Source organism: Chiloscyllium plagiosum, unplaced genomic scaffold (genome assembly GCF_004010195.1).
Source record: "Chiloscyllium plagiosum isolate BGI_BamShark_2017 unplaced genomic scaffold, ASM401019v2 scaf_10954, whole genome shotgun sequence".
NCBI classification, from domain to species: Eukaryota; Metazoa; Chordata; class Chondrichthyes; order Orectolobiformes; family Hemiscylliidae; genus Chiloscyllium; species Chiloscyllium plagiosum.
The window spans coordinates 1-11557 of NW_025212185.1; the positions used below are offsets into that span (position 1 = coordinate 1).

The 11557-nt window shown below is 40.8% G+C and overlaps 1 pseudogene; it reads right to left on the reverse strand.

The window, feature by feature from the left end:
• Positions 1 to 2963: 2963 nt before the first annotated feature.
• Positions 2964 to 9642, reverse strand: LOC122547331 (annotated as a pseudogene).
• Between the last annotated feature and the right edge of the window lie 1915 nt (positions 9643 to 11557).

Here is an 11557-nt window from a genome sequence, read left to right on the forward strand (position 1 = left end):
AATGACGCAGATATTTATGATCAGGGACTTTCATATTTAATGTTTATTCAATGGCACACTTAGAGATTTCACAAAACATATTGGGCTGCTTGGCGTGAGAAAGATGTGATTATTCTCACCTTCACCAGAGTGACGGCAGCGCTGTAGAAAATACTCAGGAAGAACAAGGTGATGAACGTGGAAGCAGTTGTCCAGATGTTGCTGTTATCATCCTCATGGTCTTCAATCCAAGTGCGATCTATTGAATCTATGAATATAAAGCCGATAGAACGCATTGAGATTGTTTATTGATCCAGATCGATCTATCTGCATCCAAGTCATGTAATTAGAGACCATTACATCTTCATAAAGCAGTCAGGTATTTCTCAAGTGTGACTCTTATTATATCTATTAGTGCATTATTGACTCTCAGCAAGAAATTACAAATACTAACTGCACATGTTCTTTCTTCATTGTCCATGTCAGAACGTTTTAAATTATTTTTCTTTTAATCTATTATTTAAGGATATTATTATTTGAGGAATGCTTATTACGAATGATTATTTTAATTATATCATTATATTTTAAATATAGGCTGTGACAGCACTTTAGTTGAAAAGTGTGGCCATCACTGAATACAAGTTCAAATGTCATTCTCATCTTTATGTATTGGTGACCAATTGCTTGGCAAATCGTGAATATAAGTGACATCACAGTCAGGATATTGCTTCATATTTTTGTTTGTAGGAGTAAGTTTTTGTATATGTGTCCCTTAATTTATTTGATCTACTGCTTGGTGTGTTTGATTTTCCTTTAATGTTTGTGTATGTGGTTATGAGAGTCTCTTACTTCACTCTTGCCCATGTTGGAGTCTGTGCATGAATAAACATATTCCTGTTCCTTTACTGCTGGTGTGCTCATGTGTTTGTGCACCTAAAGTTTTGTCTTTTCACATTGCGTAAGCATCATCATGCTAATATGCCACTTCGTTGCTGCCTGTGCTTATCTTGTAATGTTTTTGTGAGTGTTCACTTTTCATTAGTGCTATCTAAAATGTGTGATTATGTGTCTGTTTCAGATCCTACCTACACTGGGTTATTTTCATGTTTATGCTTAATAAATGTTAGCATGCAATGTTATGTTTTGATGGCTGTTTATATTTATATGATGATGTTTGCTTGTGTGGCAATCTTTCCCAAACCATCTCCTGATAAGTTTGTTTGTGTTATTGTTTGTGGATGCTTGCTGATGCTTGTGCCCATTATCCTTATTTAATAAACGCCCCTCTATTTGTTGATCTATGCACTTGTGTGTCTGCTTGTGAGACTCTGAATTTGTGTGTGCCTGTGATATTGTATATATGTTGATCAATGTGGTTTAAAAATAACTAATTAAGCTGCCTCTGTCATCGTATGCTTGTGATTCTGAAAATGGGAAAATAATGATATTAATATTTATCTCTGTGCACTTACGTGCCTGTGTGAGTTGACGCGTGGGAGGACATTTTTCGGAATTTGTATCTGTGTGTTCATGCGTGTATGTCTGTACACATTGTGCTGTATGAATGTATATGCATTCATGCCAATTTGTATGTTACCGTGTGTCTATGTTACTATGGTTATGTGCGAGTACCCCTGTTCATTTGTGCAAATGATTTTCTTTCGGTGTATGTGAGTTATTGTATGAGCTTAGGTGAGTGTTCAAGTACCACTTGCATGTGTGTCTCTGTGCGAGTATGCATGTGTGACATCTTATCTATATGCACGTGTCTTTAGGTGAGAGCCCGTATATGCATCATTACATGTGTATTTGTGATCATCTCTCTGTATCTGTTCTTATACCAGACTGCAATTTTTATTATTCTAATTTATTGTTCTAATTTTAATGCATTGCCCATAATTAGATTTGACCTTGGTGTTGTAGGAAACATTTCCCATCATCGTGGAGAGATAGGCGTTTTATGAGCAACTCTTCTGTTGCAGTGATAGAATTTCTGTCTCTGAGAGAAAAAGCGTGAGTTCAAATTCCCACTGCCCCAGAGATAACATTTCTGAATATGTTTATGAGAAAATGTCTACTTGTGTTTTGTATGTGAAACAAAATGATATCAGGTATTTGAATACCAGAATTGATCCCATGTGCTCCAGAAAACTGAGACAAAACTATGGAATTCAAACCAGGACGATGCAAACACCAGTTTTGGTTTATGGGAATCAATGTTTATCATTTGTTAACAGAGCCAAGCGCGTCCAACATGTTTCAAAGGCATTATGTTGATTGGAAATGTTAAATCTTTGGACAGTAAGCAAGAAGCTGACTGTTCCTGTTAGTAACTGGGTTACATTACAGAGGACATCTACCATGAAAACTCTGCACAGGGAGCAAGAGGACAGACCATTCATTGTTCCCCTCCCCTCTGCTACACGACAACTTATCTGTCGATTCTCTTTGCTGTGAAAGTGAAGATACATTCTGTCAACTCATGCGCTGATGCAAGATCCCTGGAAGTTCCCCAGAAACAAAGGTTAAATTCAAACTGTTCTGCACTCTTTACGATTGGTATGTTCCAATCAAATTTAATTTTAAAGTGTCTTAAATTTACATTTCCAATTGGTGCAATGTGTCAGTTTAAAACTGACCTGAATTTTGTAAGAATGTCCAATCGGGGGAATCAAGAACACCAAGTTCAAAACTCGTGCTCTACCCTTGACATAAAATGAACATTGTCAGATTTTGTCACAGAGGGATTTAGGATGGATAAGGTACTTGGCGGAATCCTGTAATGAGTGGGCTTTACTCTGTCTCTGACCCAGGGTGTATCTGCGCAGAGAACATTAACTGCACAAGACACTTGTCCTAGACCTGTTAATAATCCACTTTAACTAAACAGATGCAATGTAAGTCAGAGTGAGAAACAATTAATTCAATATTTAACTCACAACTGGAAGAAAAAACACTTTATTACTTCTGTTGAATTATTAAATGCAACTTTGAGATTTTTATTGACATGAATTAACAGTGTCCATCAGTGGAAATGAAATGTTTACGAAACTCGGTTTACCGCTGGATTTATCGACTGTTCTGTTTATGATCTTCAACGGAATCGCTTCATGTCCCACCATACAGGAGCAAGAAGCACCGCTGGCCCACTCCTCCGCTGTAATGGATAACAGGCTGTACGTGAAGAAGGAGATGTTGTCACTCTCCGCTATCACCTCGGTGTTCTTGTAGCTACTGGGATTCACCGGCTTGTCATTGTTTGTCCACTTGACAAAGATCTCTCAGGGGGAGAAACCTCTCACTAAACAGGTCAGGGAGAGAAACCTCTGAGCGGAGATTTCTTCTGGTGGTGGCAGGAGGACCGACACTGGCTCCAGCGGATTAGTCACTGCAGAATATTTGAGACAAATATAAATCAACCAAAAAAAATCCTGAACCAATATCACAATTTCACTAAATATTAAAATACACCATTTTTAATTTGGGATTTATTCACTTTCGTTTTCTAAAGGAGCATAATGGTACACATTCTGTTCAGTAAAAAAATGTAAAGTTTAATGTGAAAGTTGCCTCCGTGTTTCCAGCCCACAACAAGGGCATTCTGTCCAACTGCCATTGCTGATGGTGACATCACAACCCAGGCTTCTTCCCACCTTATCTGACTTAATCAGAATACAATATCCTTTGGTCCATCTTTTTCTTAAGCAGCTACTTAGCTATCCTGCCTTCAGATGCATCATTAATGCTCCCAACGGTGTTTGTTCATTACCAATCAAAGCCTGTCATTGATGTAACTGGATCTGGATTACACATGGGATCCTGTGTGCTTTAATCTCACCGCTCACCTTTCTCCTTGTGGATGGAGTCTCTCAGCGGAGTTGGTAGATTCTGATGGTACACCACACATTCAAAAGTAACGCCACTCAGCCAGGCTTCAGTAGAAATGTCTAATTTGCTGATCACACTGTCGGGATTCTGTCCAGGCTGCTCAGCAATCTCTGATTTCACAGGCTTCTTTTCTTGTTTCCAGGTCACGTTGACTCCAGAAGGAAGACTGGACACAACGCAAGTTAACATCACCGTTGCCTCCAGTAAGACTTGTTCTACTGGCGGTGGGAGGAGTTTAACGGTGTTAGGGTGGCACTCGCTATCTTCTATGAAACAAAAATCAAAGTCAATGAAAAATGCCCCTTTATGATACAAACACCCAGATTACTTCTTCACAGGGTGAAGACACCACCTTCAAAATGGCAACTCCAACCATTACTGAAACGATGCTTACTATTGTTGATGTATTTTGATCTGTGAAAGCATTTGTGATTACCTATGACATGCCCTGTGTAATTATTCCTAAAGAACACTGGCTTTGTAACAAGTGAAACCTGTGAAAAAAGTAAAATCACTGAAAATACCATCATGGAATTACCTTTCTTTCAGAGTTTGTCTCTCACTTAAGACCATCTATTTATACTTGTATCAAGAGTAATCTGAATATAATGAGTTCATTTCCATGTTCATAACCCTTAGGTGCAAGTGCTGCTGGTCACGCTGACTGCCAAATCACATCCTAAATTATTCTCTTTGCACAGTTCTAAAGTGTTACAGGAACGATGAACAGTCATGGAAATTCTGTTCATTACATTTAACGTGATCGAGAATACTTTGCGTTATTGGTGTGATGTCATTCTCTAATTTATGTCATTGTTCCTCGTTGGCTGTGTTTGGAGTAGATCTGAAAACAAGACACTGAGTACAGCATTGGATAACGTGAAGGATACCCATCCCCTTAAGGCTTTCCCTCCATTCAGTTAGTTCATGACTGGTCTGCACTTTCAATTTATTTACCAATCTGCATTTTTAAATTTCTTCATAGAACAGGGGAAAAAGACAAGCAAAACCATATTAAATTAAACTACAAACGCGATGAAAATGTGCACTAGTTTTACAGACATCCTCTACTCACTGTGTAAACATCGCCACCCCAAACCATGCTAAATCAGCCTGTCTCAAATTCCTGGTTCATTCATCACTATTGTAGCATTTCCACCAGAAGTTATTCTCCTGCCTCATTCACTAATTATAGAGAGCATCTTAAAGAAGCTCAGTGAGATCACGTTTATCCTGGTTAATCAAATGTGATACCCTCTTGCCTGTGGTCTGATCCTATAAATGAAGTTAACGAGCTCAGTACCAGATAAAAATCAATGTTCAACAATGTTGAAAGCCAACAAGTTATTCCTGAGCAGGGAATGAAGCATTGAACACATTTTGATTTATTTTCGATTAAGGGTCACTGCATATTTTAACCATGTGATTTTGAGACTACAACCTCATAAGATAGAAGATCAGAATAAGGCTGTTCGGTCAATACAGAGTTTAGATCTGAATGGTGCTGGAAAAGCACAGCAGGTCAGGCAGCCTCCAAGGAGCAGGAAAATCAACATTTCGGGCTAAAGCCATTCTCCTGCCTTCTCCCCGTACTAAGCATGAGCTGATCTATCTCTGGCTTGAATACACACAATGGCCCGGCCTCCATGCCCTCTGCAGCAACAAGTTCCGCAAATGTATCACCCTCTGGCTGAAGAAATTCCTCCCCATCTCAGTTCTAAACGGTGAGCCTTTGATCCTGAGACTGTGTCCTTGGGTCCTAATCTCAGCTCCCAAGCAACACATCTGTTCCACATTCACTCGATCTCAGTCTCTCAGTATTTTCTATGTTTCAATCAGATATCTCTCCAATATCTCCCTTCCAACCTCAAACTTATCCTTGAAGCCACTACCAAGCAAGGATTCAGCACTCTGAATGCCTCTCACAGCATGGTCAAGCAACGAACTATTTAACAAAGCTCACTGTCTATATATCTATCTTCAACAGAGAGGAAACATGCTTTTCTGATTTGCTAAAATGTTGAAATATGCGCAATGCTAATGTAACACTCAAACTGAATTAAGAGACACATGGCATGTTGTGAAATGAGAAGCTGTACCGTGTTGTTTACCATGCCTGATAAATTAGTGTGTTTGATTCACATCAGAGTTCAGAATGATTTGTCGCTCTCTCAGTATGTGTTTCTTACCCTGGAGTGCGGTGATGTTTTTACTTTGAGTGTTCTCTCCATGAGTGACCTGGCAGGTAGAGACTGCGCTGTTGAACCATTCACCATAAGGGACCATCAGCCGACTCGTCACTGAGAAGTTCCCGTTCGCCTCACACACGGGAGACGTGAAGAAGCCAGAATCCAAGGGTCGGCCATTTTTCAACCAACTCACGGAGATTGACTTCGGATGGAACTCGATGACTGAACAGACGACGGTTGCAAACTTGCTGCTTGCAATTTCTTCTCTGGAGCTCACAGTTGGTTGGACAATAATTGGAAGTTAGGAAACACATCGTATATATTATCTGACAAATTTCATAGCAAATACAATCAGTTCTCATATATGAAGGTTTCTTGCAGTTAATGGATACTATCTTCAATATTACAAGAATCATTATTGTGCAGAGTGCTTGAGAAATTGGGATCCACGCAGAATGATCATAAGGGCAATGTGAAGGGCTAAACCTAAAGGACCCAGCAAGGGAGTCAAGGAGGCATAGAATTATAGGCCGGTAACATCAGAAGGGAGATAGCAATGTTGGATGGTATTCATTTTAATGACAGAGTCTGATGAACAAGGCAGATGAATTAACGGCATAAATGCGGTTGCTATCACAGAGACATATTGAGAGCGGGGCAGGAGTGACTATTCAATATTTAAGGATTTAGTGCCTTCAGGCGAGACAGGGAAAGATGGAAAAGGGTTGTGCGGTACAGAATGTTGCTTCTGTCGCAATTCTGGCAAGAGTATTTTAGGCTGTAAAAAGAAATGAAATCATGCATACCTCCTCGAACAAAGGCAAATGGACAGTACTTCAAAACCAAAATACTGCAAACTTAACTACTGGGAGAGCACAGTAGACCTTACTATAGGTCCAAAAGACCAAGTGCAAATACATGGGCAAATTTCAGAGACATGTAAATTAAATAGGGGAATGAGAAAAGAGGTTTTTAACTTCCTCAGCATAGGCTTGGATATTCATTTTGTCAAAAATTTAGAGGGAGCACAATTCTGAAAATGCCCCCAGGAGAATATTTGAACAAAGTATGTGTTTAATACAGAGAATTTTAATCCAGACCTTGCAAGAGTGGGGTGAACCTGGACTTAGCTTTAGGGAATGAAGTCGACCCAGTGGGTAAAACATCAATGGTGGAGCACTTTGCAGACAGTGATAGTAAATCAATTGGATTTCAGATTGTACTGTAAAGGAATAGAAATTGGCCCAAAGTTCTGAAAATGGGAAGGACAATTTTAGTAAGATCAGGTAATGACTTGACCAGAGTGGACTAGAAGCTGACACTTATTGGTAAATCTGAGTCAGAGCAGTGTGACACATTTAAGAAAGTGATAGGAAAATCACAGGGAGGACATTTCCCAGGAAGCCACTGCGTGGGACCAAGAATGCAACGGGCTCTGGACACCAAAGGGCATGGAGGGGAAGATAAAGAGAAACAAGGGAGGCTTCTGATCTATACTGAAATCTCAAAATAATACAAACTAATATGGAGTACAGAACGTGCAAGGAGGAGTTTGAAAGACAAAGGAATTAGAAGAGCAAAAGGGACCATGAGAAAATAATAGCAGTCAAAATAAAGGGAATTTTTTTTTTAAGTTACAGGCTCATTCATAATAAAAGAATTATTCAGGAAACAGTAATGCCCATTAAGTTATTATTGCAGTGGAGCCGGAGGATTAGGTTGTGGTTAAAATGAATGTGTTGTGTCAGTATTCACTGGTAAGACGGACAATGTGGGGACAGAAATCATGGAGGGGTGTTGTGATGCAGTTTTCAGAAATTAGGACACATGTGTTGAATGAAAAGTGGTTATATTTCCAGGGCAGATGAAAAGTATACCAAGCGGTAGAGCGATGCAAAGGATGAAATAGTTGGGTCGCTGACAATAATTTAGAATTCCTGTCTGGCCACAGCAGTTGTGCCAAGTGAGTGTAGATCAGCCAACGTTGCATTGTTATGCAGGACGAAGGAAGGAATAAATAATGAAAACACAGATCTGTCTAGCTAGTCTCAGTGGTAAGGAAACTATTGAGAAGTGAAATTAGTCTTCATTTGGAAGATAATCAACAATTTTCAGCACGGTTTTATTGAAAGGAAGTCATGTGTAACAATTTGATAGTAGTTTTCAGAGAGATAACTCGATGTCCAGATGATAGCAATAATCAGAACCAATGGGATCCAAGTTAATTTGACAGATTGGATCTCGAACTGGCTGAGTGGTGGGAGCAGGGGATAATAGTCATTGGGTGTCTGCGTGACTGGAAATCTATGTTTCCTGGTGTTCTGTAGGGATTGGTGTTGATTTCGTTGCTATTTCTCTTACATACCAATGATTGAGACTCAAATTTAGGAGGATTAACCAGTGAATTCACAGATGAAATGAAAACTGTCATGTTGGTAAGTCATGAGCATAATGGCTTTGGATTGCCGGAGGATATAAAAGGGTTGGTTGTATCTGAAGAGAAAAGTTGCAAATGGAAATTATTCTGGATAAATATAAGGTGATGTAATTCGGCAGAAGAATCTGTGAGGTATGACGTTTTGGATGGTGGAAACCTGGAAAGGCCTGAGGATCTTTGGTGCATGTACCCACCGATCCTCTATGGTACTGTGTCGTCTGGATAAAGAGGCTAAAAAAGTGGGAGGATATTTGATTTTATTAGCCTAGACATTGACAATGAAGAGTAGGGAGATGATACTGGAACGTAATAGAACACTGGTTAGGCCATACTAAAGCATTGTGTGCATGTTATCGAAGGAATGTGATTACACTGAAGGCAGTGTTGATGAGATTTGCCAGGATCTTGCCTGGTTTGGAGGGTTTTAGTTATGAAACTAGATTAGATAGACAGGGGTTTTCCTTGGAGCAGAGGAGAATTAGGGAGAAGATTATCATGATGTCTAGAATTATTTTAGGCATAGACAGGGTAAACTGGATGAAACCTTTCCCTTGATGGAGAGATCAATGCCTCAGGGGCACAGGGTGAAGGTAAGGCCAGGAGTTTCCAAGTGGATCTCAGGGGAAAACAAAATCAAACAGAGAGTGGTGTTAGCCTGGAGGTCAGCACCTATAAGTCATGTAGAGACTGAGCCCCTCATAATAAGTATGAAGTATCCTTGCAAGGGCAAGTCACACAAGGCAATGGATCATGTGCTGGCACATGAGACTGGAATAGTTAGGTGGCTGTTATTGAAAGGCGTGAACTGGATGGATCAAACGGCCTTTTTCCTGTGTTGTATAAGGTGATTCTATGAAAACTGTTATAAATAATGCCTTATTCATGTTAATCCCAGATGTTCTGTTTATCTCAGTTCCCACAACACTTACCTGGACATGGCATTACTTTGCTCTTGTGTGAACCGCTGTGTTGAACCTCACAGTAGATTTTGCTGGGGCAATCTACCGCTGACTCGGGCAGGGTTAACTGGCTGCTCAGGGTGTAGGTTTCCTTCTTATTTCTCACTGATGGATATGTCTTCAATCCATTCTTGATTAGCTCCCCTCCTTTCTTCAAGGTTACCTTGGTGACGTCGGGGGAATAGTCCATCGCCAAACAACCAAAGATTGCAGAACCGGTGTTGTACTCCTGACAGGAGGAGACCAGGCCATAAAGCGTGGGGGAAGACGGTGTCTACAATAGAATGACCAATTGAGCATGTCAGTTTCTGTTAATTTGACCTTATCAGGTCAACATTTGCCAGTATGCTCCCGCTGAATTCTACAGCATAACTGGAGTTTATTTTTGTTTCCTACCAGTTGCTGATCATGATCATTGGTTACCTCTTTAGAAACATGCCCTCGACCTTGACCATTACCATATAATTCAGGAAGAAGAACATCCTGATCCCACCCCAGTAACTGTTTGAAGATCTCACCAACTGACACTTTCACTAGATTGCTGTGAAGAGCAGAGAAGTTTCACAAAATACAAACCAAGGAAATGCAGATTCATCGAAATTCTACAGTGTGTGCAAACAGGCCATTTGGCCCAACAAGTCCACACCCACCCTCTGAAAGTAACGCATGCAGACCCATTCCCCTACCCTATTATGCTACAGTTAACCCTGACTAATGCACCTAAACTCCCAATCACTGAACACAACATTTGCAATTCCCCCAGCTTGCACATCTTTGGACTGTGGGAGGAAACGCACACAGACATGGGGAGAAAGTGCCAACTCCACACAGACAGTCACCCGAGGCTGGAATGGAACCCGAGTCCCTAGCACTGTGAGGCAGCAGCGCTAACCACGGAACCAGTGTGCCGCCCCACTAGGTGCCGTGCTGCTGGAAATACCCAACAGCTGGCAGTACCCCTGGAGAGAAATCAGAGTGAATCATAGAACATAGAACATTACAGCGCAGTACAGGCCTTTCAGCCCTCGATGTTGCGCTGCCCTGTCATACTAATCTGAAACCCATCTCACCTACACTATTCCATATACGTCCATATGCCTGTCCAATGACGACTTAAAATGTACTTAAACTTGGCGAATCTACTACCATTGCAGGCAAAGCATTCCATACCCTTACTACTCTCTGAGTAAAGCAACTACCTCTGGCATCTGTCTTATACCTATCTCCCCTCACTTTAAAGTTGAGTCCCCTTGTGTTTGCCGTCCCCATACTTGGAAATCAGGTCCAGTGAGCCTTCCTCACTTATCAATGCAAGGTAGAATGTTCTCTCTGGGAGGAAGGTCACTGCAGCAGCAGCACAGGCAGGAGCTGAGCACTGGGACTAGGAGGATGGCTGTCACGGTGAACTCATGCCAATTGTCTGGAAGTTGAAACATCTAATTTACAATTATCTGAGTTCTGGAGGCCTCTGAAAAATGGAGGACCATTAAGGTTCAGAGACTTTGGAGTGTTACAGCTGAGTACGTAAATATGATTTGAGAAATGAACAAGTAATCTTTAACTTTAATAACTATCAAACTGACATGCAGTTCACCACCAAACCTCATCTTTCAGACTAACCACTGCACTTACTCTGCCTAGACCTAAATTTCCATTCACATTGACAAACTCTGCTATACACCCAGTCATGCCCGGAACACACAACCCCATATCACACGAAACACATCCAAGGCAATCCAAATTGGTAGTGTAGCTGAGCAGAGAGATCTCGGTGTCCATGTACATAGATCCCTAAAAGTAGCCAGCCAGTTTGATGGAGTTGTTAAGAAGGCATACTTTGTGTTGGCTTTCATCGATAGAGGGACTGAGTTTCAGAACCACGAGGTTAGGCTGCAGCTGTACAAAACTCTGGTGTGGCCGCACTTGGGAGTATTGTGTACTGTTCTGGTCACCACATTATAAAAAGAATGTGGAATCTTTGGAAGAGTTTAGAGGAGGTTTACCAGGATGTAGTTTAGCATGGTGGGAAGGTTTAATGAGGAATGGATGAGGGTCTTGAAGCTGTTTTTGTTTGAGAGAAGAAGGTTGAGAGGTGACTTAATTGA